The following is an 8,243-nucleotide window of genomic DNA, read 5'->3' as shown; positions in this document are numbered from 1 at the left end:
GGGATGTGTGTGCAACCCGGTCCTGGCTGGCCAGGCCAGCCTGGACATGCTCACCTGGGGAAAGGGATGTCCAGGGAAAAGAGCAAGGGAGGAACCCATGAGAAAGAGAAAGATCTTTATGCAGGCACTCACTTGGGGAAGGCTGCTCTGCCCTCTGGCCAGGACTTGCGCTGGCCTGGGGAGAGGGCCTGGCAAAGGCAGCGTGTGGTGGGGATGAACTGGACCCAAGAGCAGAAGTTCTTCCAGTTTACTGACCTCCATTTCCTCATGCTGTGGTGAGCATCCAGCCCTGGGGCTGATGGGGAGGCTGCCCCCTCTCTGCCTGCCAGCAGCTGCTGTGCCCCTCAGAGGGGCTGGGGCTGTGGGGTGAGTGCCCAGAGCTCTGCAGCACCCTGCAGTGGGCCCTGACATGGACACTTTTAAAAGAACAGTTTTGTCCTCCAGGCACCTGATCAGCCCCCCCACCCCAGCCTGGCTATTAGCTCACTCCTGGGCTCTTCTTTCCAGCTGAAACCCCTCCAAGGTGAACTCCCAGGTCTGGTTCTGAGGTGACATGCTGCTTGGTTTCAGGTCTGCTCCGGAGGATCTAAGGCTGAGCAGGGTGCCCATGAGCATGGCCTGCCCTCCTGCCTGCCACAGGGGTGTCCTCAGAGACAGCAGACACACAGGGCCCTTGCCCCTGCCTCAGCCTTCTGTGATTCAACACAGGCACTTGATGGCTGACCTGGCCTGGACTCTTTTACTCACAAACACAGCAGAACTGGATGAGGATGTCAATGCTGAGGGCAGCCATGGCTGCACTGACCATGGCAGAGACAAAAGACAAAGAGCAGACTCACAGCCTTGGACTACAGGAGAGCAGATTTCAGCCAGTTCAACATCTGCTTGGCAGGATCCTGGAGAGCCAAGGTCCATGCAACCCTCTTGGATCTTCATGTACAACAACATCAAAACCCAGAAACACATCAGTCTGCTGTTCTGGGAGTTGAGCAGGACCTGGCTGGAGGCTGGTGGGGGTGAACAGGGATCTTCTGACTCAAGCCTTCAAAGACCACAAGGCATTGCACAAGGCTGGAAGTGGGAACAGGTTCTCGAGGAGTTAGAGAGAGACATGGCCTTGGGGTGCAGGGATGGAGGCAGGAAAGCCAAAGCTCACCTGGGGCTGGAACTCACAAGGAATAGGGAGAGCAACCACAAGGTCTTCTGTAAGTTCACTGGCAGCACGAGGAGTCAGCTGAGTAAAATGTGGTCTCACGGCTCTCAGGGGGGCAGGATATGTTGCCACAAGCCCTGGAAAAGGCTGAGGAACTCACAGTATTTTTCCCTTCCCCTTCCCCTGGTAAGATCTGCCCCAGGCCTCCCTGGTCCTCGAGTCTTCTATCGACATCTCTGCTAGTAAGGCTGCACCCGTGGCAGAGGAAGCTGTGTCTGAGGGGGCACTTATGTCTTTTGGGCACACACAGGTCCATGGGCACACACATAGGTCCAGACGGGATGTGCCCAAGGGTGCTGAGGGAGCTGGCTGGTTGTCATTGCAAGGCTGCACTTGATCCTCTTTGAAACGCCAGGGCAAAGAGGCAGCTCACTGCTGGTGGGAAAAAGACAAACATTGCACCCAGTTTCAAGCATGGCAAGAAGGAGCTTCCGGGGAACTACAGGCTGATCTGCCACAACACAGGCCCTGGGAGGGTGATGGAAGAAATTCATTTGATTAATTGCTTTGCCCACATCTCTCAGCAGTTGCTAGCTCAGATGTCCTGGGGTAGCTGAAGTTAGCCCTATGCTGCTCGGAAACATGACCCAGGACCTATGGGAACCCTTCTGGAGCATTAGCTGGTCACCAGGAAAAGTATCTCCAGGGACCTCATTTGAGACGACTTCTTCCTCTCCATTGACTAGAAAGGGCAGTCGAAACAACTTGATTTGACATAGGCATCTGTGCTGAGGTGTCTGATGTTGGGGGAGACCTGTCTCCTCGCTTTCTTCACCTAAGGAAGAGTCACTCTTCATTTACCCAGGAAGGAGTGGACAGGGAGTGGACAGGGAGTGTTCACAGATGACCCAAAGATCCCTTTATGTAGATACTGTAATAGAGATGTGTTGAGGTGAGTGCAAATGTGGCCACCCAAACCCAGGCTGTTTCACTGAACTTGGTCACCCGGCTGCCCAGTATCAGCTGAGAGAGCCCGACACCTTGGTGGGTGACTGTCTCTGTGCAACAAATGAGGAGTGGCTGTTGGGAATGAATTTGTGAATCCCGCCAACTGCACCAATTTGTTGCAAATGAGTGACTTTACACAATTTGGTTTAGTACGAGGTTTTCGTTTATTTTTACATTTACAGCAAATCACAGGACTGGATTGTGATATTGCAATAGCACTCAATCATCAGTCGATTAACAAAGGGATTCGGCAAAGTTTGTTTAAATCAAAGCAGCGACAATTACTAAGATTTGAAAATCGCAAGGTTCACTCTATTGCTGCTTGGAGGAAACAGACAAAGGAAAATTAAGTTACACACGAGTTAGAATGGCTCACAGAGAGATCGTGGTTGCAGAGAATAATGAGGACCCTCTTGTGTCACGAGGTTCAGAGCAGGTCCCCTTGCTTTCTCGACTCCTTTTCAGAGAGGAGTCTGGGTGCTGCTGGGTCAATCTCAGTCTCAGACTTGGTCAATGGTTTATGCCTAGGGATAATTTGTGTCTAGCAGCAGTCTAGGACCCATTTTGTAATGCATTCACACACATTATTTAAATCAATTCCCAGATGCATACACACAGACATGATTCTATTTATATCTATGTATAGAAATAGTTTTACCTGTTAAAAATTCCCCTCGAGTTCAGGGTAATATGTGAAATGTCTTGGCATTTTTCAGTGGGTGAGGGCTGATCCTCAAGGAGGGAAGGGTTTCAGCCCAGGCTCCCCTCTTGGTCTTTGGCAACGGACCTCCGAGCAAACTTGAGAGTCTGTGAGACCTGAGAGGCATCCCACTCGGAGGGAGGTGCTGGTCCCAGCCTGCTGCAGTCCAGGAGAGCTCAAAGGGGCCTCACTTTGAACCGCTGTTTTATAGGGTCATGAGATGATTGGCTTTAGTCATTTGTAGACTGACCACAATCAGGCTGGAGATTAATGAATTTCCAGTAACCATAGCACCGCTGCTCTGGGGTTGTGACACTGGTACCGCCCCACTTGGGTTACTACCCAGGTGAGGCATGTGTCAAGGCTGTCAGGGGGTAGCCGATTGTTCCTGTTCTGCTGCCCACTTTGAGCAATTGTGATGGGTTGACCCCGGCTGGACGCCAGGTACCCAACAAAGCCGCTCTATCACTTCCTCCCCTCTGCTGGATAGCGGGGGAAAGATATAATGAAAAACTTGTGGGTCAGCATAAGGACAGGGAGAGACCAAATACCATCACGGGCAAAATAGACTTGACTTGGTGAAAATAATTTTAATTTATTACCAATCAATTCAGAGTAGGATAATGAGAAATAAAAACTGACTCGGAAAACACCTTACTCCCACCCTTCCCTTCTCCCCAGGCTTAACTTTTCTCTCAATTTTTCTCTACCTTCTCTACCTCCTTCTGCTGAGTGGCACTGGGGGATGGCGAATGGAGGTTCCAGTCAGTTCATTGTGCTTTTTTTCTGCCACTCCTGCCTCCTCAAGGGAAGGACTCCTCATGCTCTTCCCCTGCTCCTGTGTGGGGTCCCACTCATGCTATGTCCCATGTGCAGATCTTCAGGGCTGTGCTGAGGATCCCCTCTCAGCAGGGATGGCACAAAACCTTTTCAGCATGTCTCCCTCACCTGGCCATGGTCTCCCCTTTTCTCAGCGCTGGCATGGTTGCCCACCTGAAGCACTCGCCCATCTCCTCCCCATCCCTAGACCTGGTGATGTCATTTCTGTACTCGGTGGTGCCTCCAGCAGTGAACCCCCTCATCCACAGCATGAAGAACAAGGACCTCAAGGAGGCTTTATGGAGATTGACCCAAGTGACACTGTTTCACTGACAACAACCTGCCTCCACTTCTTCTCACATTTCCCAGAGTTTATGTTAGGCCACCAGTCCTCTTCATCTCTTGTGATAATCCTCCTGCTTACAGATATTTTGCTGCGTTCATAAAACTTGTCTTGAGCATTTATCCTACTGTGCCTCACTCTTGCACAACACTCTGTCAAGGGTGGCCTTTCAGATAACAACTCTTCAAATCAAAGGACATCTCCCAGGTTTAGTGCCTGAAGGCTGGGCATTTCCTCCAGAGCTCCTTCCAAGACAATGTCCAAGGTCTTTGAAAGAGCCTTTTCTCCTTGTGTTCTCAATGTTTTAGGGGTTAAGCTCATGGTACCCTTTGGTTCCACTGGACCAAACATTCTGGAGTTCAAAGCTCTCTTCCTGGTGTCCAATGGGAGGGGAACTTGTCCATGAGCTCCCATTATCAACTCAGGTTTCTTCGTGTATGACAGGACTGATGGCATATACCGGACTCTCTCGAAATGAATTTGGAGGGGTGAGGAGAGGATGGGGACATGCCACGTGCTCCTGCATTGGCATGAATGGAAACTCAGAATCACAGAATCATAGAGTCATTAAGGTTGGAAAAGACCCCTAAGATCATGAAGTCCAGCCGTCAACCCAACTTCACCATGACTACTGAACTATATCTTAAAGTGCCACGTCTACACATTTTTTGAACACCTCCCAGGATGGTGACTCCACCACCTCTCCGGGCAGCCTGTTCCAATGTTTGACCATTCTTTCAGGGAAGGAATCTTTTCCAAACATCTAACCTAAACCTCCCCTGGTGCAGCATGAAACCATTGCCTCTTGTTCTATCACTTGTTATTTGGGAGAAGAGACCGACACCCACCTTGCTTCAACCTCCTCTCAGGCAGTTGTAGGGAGCGCTAAGGTCTCCCCTCAGCCTCCTCTTCTCGAGGCTAAAAAAGCCCAGTTCCCTCAGTCGCCTTAACCTTGTTTTGGAGCAAACATATTCCCAGTTTTTCTATCACAGCTCTCCCCCTCTATGATTTAACAGGCAGATGGGCTCCCTGGGACTGGACCCCTATTCACAAAGAAGCCTTAAAGTTGTTACATTTCGAGGGTGGAATATATCTGGCCTTAGGGCCAGTACACCCAACAGATCTACTCCATATGGAGTGGGGTCTTGCAATTCAGACCACTAAATGTCTCAGCCTTTCCTAAGGTCTGGGGGGTCCAATTCATCCTATAGGGTTTTCTTTGTGCAGTTTCAAAGATGCCGAGAAACGTTACTTGATTTGGGAGAAGGGTGTCTTTGTGGTCAACCTAGCTTTGTAGGAGGCGGAAAAAGTTATACAGCAGAAAGCAATCATTTTGTGAGGGCCCTTTAAAGTCTTGAAAGCAGTACTGGCTGGGACCCCCCTCCTGCAGGGGTTGCACAGTGAGAAACAGTGAGGAAGTGGTATGCACAATGAGATCACTCTTGCCACACAGGACAGATAGAACAGGGAACACGCAAAGTGCTCCAAATACAAGACCCACCCTCTGACCACCCAGACACAGAACCTCCTCCTTCACGCATAAAACCTGTTCCTCCATTGGAATCTCATCTGAAAAAAAGTGTGGTTCATCAATGCATCTTCTAAAAGATTGGGAAAAATTTGGAAGTACTGGGCAGTAGCCCTACCGGTTGACTCAGGGGACCGAATCGTAACAGTAGGTGAGAGAAGCGCCCAGGTGGGGCAATTGACAGCTGTTTGGAGCGCGATAAAGAGAGAAGCTGAGAACAGGGGATGTGTGGTGTTTAAAGGGTGCAGGGAGTGGCTCCCCTCTGGCAACAGAATCAGTGGGAGGTTAACTGGGTACCCGTGTGGCAAAGTGAAAAATGGGAGGAGATCTCAAATCTTGCCAAACAGGGAACTTTCTTGGTGGGATGGGTAGCTGCACACCAAGAGGGGAATCATCCAGCACACATCGGGAATAATCAGGTAGGTTCGGTTAACCCACTTAGCTACAATGGTGGCAGAAGCCAAAGAGGAAAAGTGGGGACATCTGTTTGAGCGGTTACATGGGAAGCGCCGTCATTTAGGAATTAAAGAACTTTTCAAAGCTGGTGGCAGGAGTTGACCTGTTACCTGGGAATTGTGTAACAAGATCATTTCTGCTTGCAGTCAGTGCTGTACAGGATTAGAAAGGCATCCCTTGCAAGAACCCCCACTCCACTTGCAAAATTGGAAGGGACTCTGGGACACCTGCAGGTGGATTATATTGATCCTTTCCAAGTCTCCGAGGGAAAACGCTATGTTCTTGTCCAGCAGTTCCCAGTGACAAGATGGGCGTGATAGACACAGCTAAAACCACATGAAATTCCATCGGAAATCAAGGGAACACTTCCTAACTATTAGCGTGGTCAGACACTGGAAGAGATTGCCTAGAGAGGTTGTGGAGCCTCCATCCATGGAGATATTCCAAACCCACCTAGGCAAGGTGTTGAACAACCTGCGCTAGCTGACCCTGCCTCAGCTGGGGGGAGGTGTGTGTGTTGAACTAGATGATCTCTAGTGGTCGCTTCCAACCTCAGCTATCCTGTGAATATAAAGGACCCCGGTCAGTTGGTGGGATCTGAGTCAGTGGAGTTTTCAATATTTGTTGAGACAAGGCCATGAGCACCTGACCTTACTGGAGCTGTCTGAGAACGGGCTTGGCTGAGAGGCCAGCTGTGGCAAGAGCTGTGGGACATGTGTGTAATAAATGTCAGGAGGAAACTGTTTACCTTTTTATTAATCATGACACTGGAGTTGGGTAGCCCAGCGCCCTGGCGGAGGATGGGGGTAAGCATACAGCAAAGGTCCCTTCTCAGGATTGGGGCGTATGGCCCGAGATGGAAATGGCCGGTGTGCGGAGTGGTCAAGGAAAATTGCCTTGGGAGAGCTTCCCTGGGCTGTCCAGGAAACGTCACAGACCAGGCCCTTCCCTTCTGCACATTGGTGCCTTGCTTCCTGTACTGTGTCACTTGTCTTTGCAGTGGGAGCACCCTGCTGGGTGCCCTCACCCTGTGTGCTCAAAGAGCTGAGCTCTACCCAGGTGGTTTCCTCTCCCAGGCATTTTCCTGCCCAGCCCAGCCTGTCCCCAGCTCTCCCCACCTCCCCTGCCCTCTCCCCAGCCCAGCCCACCAGAGCAGCCCAGCCTGGGCTGGTGCCACAGCAGTGCCCAGCCCAGGCTGCAGCAGAGCTCTGGGCACTCACCCCACAGCCACAGCCCCTCTGAAGGGCAGAGCAGAGCAGGTCCTGTGGGGCAGAGAGGTTGTCAGCCTGTCCCATTGGCCCCAGTGCTGAAGGCCTGTCATAGCATGAGGAGGCAGAGGCCAGTATCTCCCCTTGTCTCCATGAGATCCTGATTGCCAAGTGACAGAAGCCCCACTAAGCTGGCCCCGCTCCCCAGCACAAGATTCCTGACCCAGGGGCTCCTCAGGCTGCTCCAGCTGCCCCAGAAACAGTGCAGCCTGCCCCGAGCTGGTGCATGCAGAAATCAGGCTCTCTTTGCCATTTACCATCACCTGGAACCGCAGAGTTGCTCCATTGCTCTGGTCCAGGGATGTCCCTGCACCCAGAAAGCCTTTTCCCAGGTGAACGTGCACATGAAGAACCCAAGCACAGCAGCACGGCCTCATGGGGACAATCTCTTCAGCCGATTCCTGACCTCAGCTTTGGAAGAAGAGCCCAGCCTGCAGACATCTGCCCTGAGGAAATCTCCTCTTATTACAGAGATATGACACAGGAGGCCAGCTCTACCATCATGCCAGACACACACACAAAGGGCTCTGTGTCAGACAGGCTGGTTTTGTGTCTCTGGAGAAGTGGAGTGGCTGCAGACATTCCTGGACAAAAATGGTTATCACAGATGAAATGCCCAAAGCACAGGAGAATCCTGACATGAATTGGAAAACCCTTGTGAAAAGACATGGGCATCACATTGCTGCTGCAAGACCACTGATTACATCAGCTTCTTCAGTGCGTCCTTGAGCTCCTGGTTCCTCATGCTATAGATGAGGGGGTTCACTACTGGAGGCACCACTGAGTACAGAACAGACACCAGCAGGTCCAGGGATGGGGAGGAGATGGAGGGGGGCTTCAGGTAGGCAAACATGGCAGTGATGATAAACAGGGAGACCACGGCCAGGTGAGGGAGGCAGGTGGAAAAGGCTTTGTGTTGTCCCTGCTGAGAGGGGATCCTCAGCACGGCCCTGAAGATCTGCACATAG

This window comes from Egretta garzetta, unplaced genomic scaffold, assembly GCF_000687185.1.
Source record: "Egretta garzetta isolate BGI_Z169 unplaced genomic scaffold, ASM68718v1 scaffold119, whole genome shotgun sequence".
Taxonomy (NCBI): domain Eukaryota; kingdom Metazoa; phylum Chordata; class Aves; order Pelecaniformes; family Ardeidae; genus Egretta; species Egretta garzetta.
Note: the sequence above shows the minus strand (reverse complement) of the source record.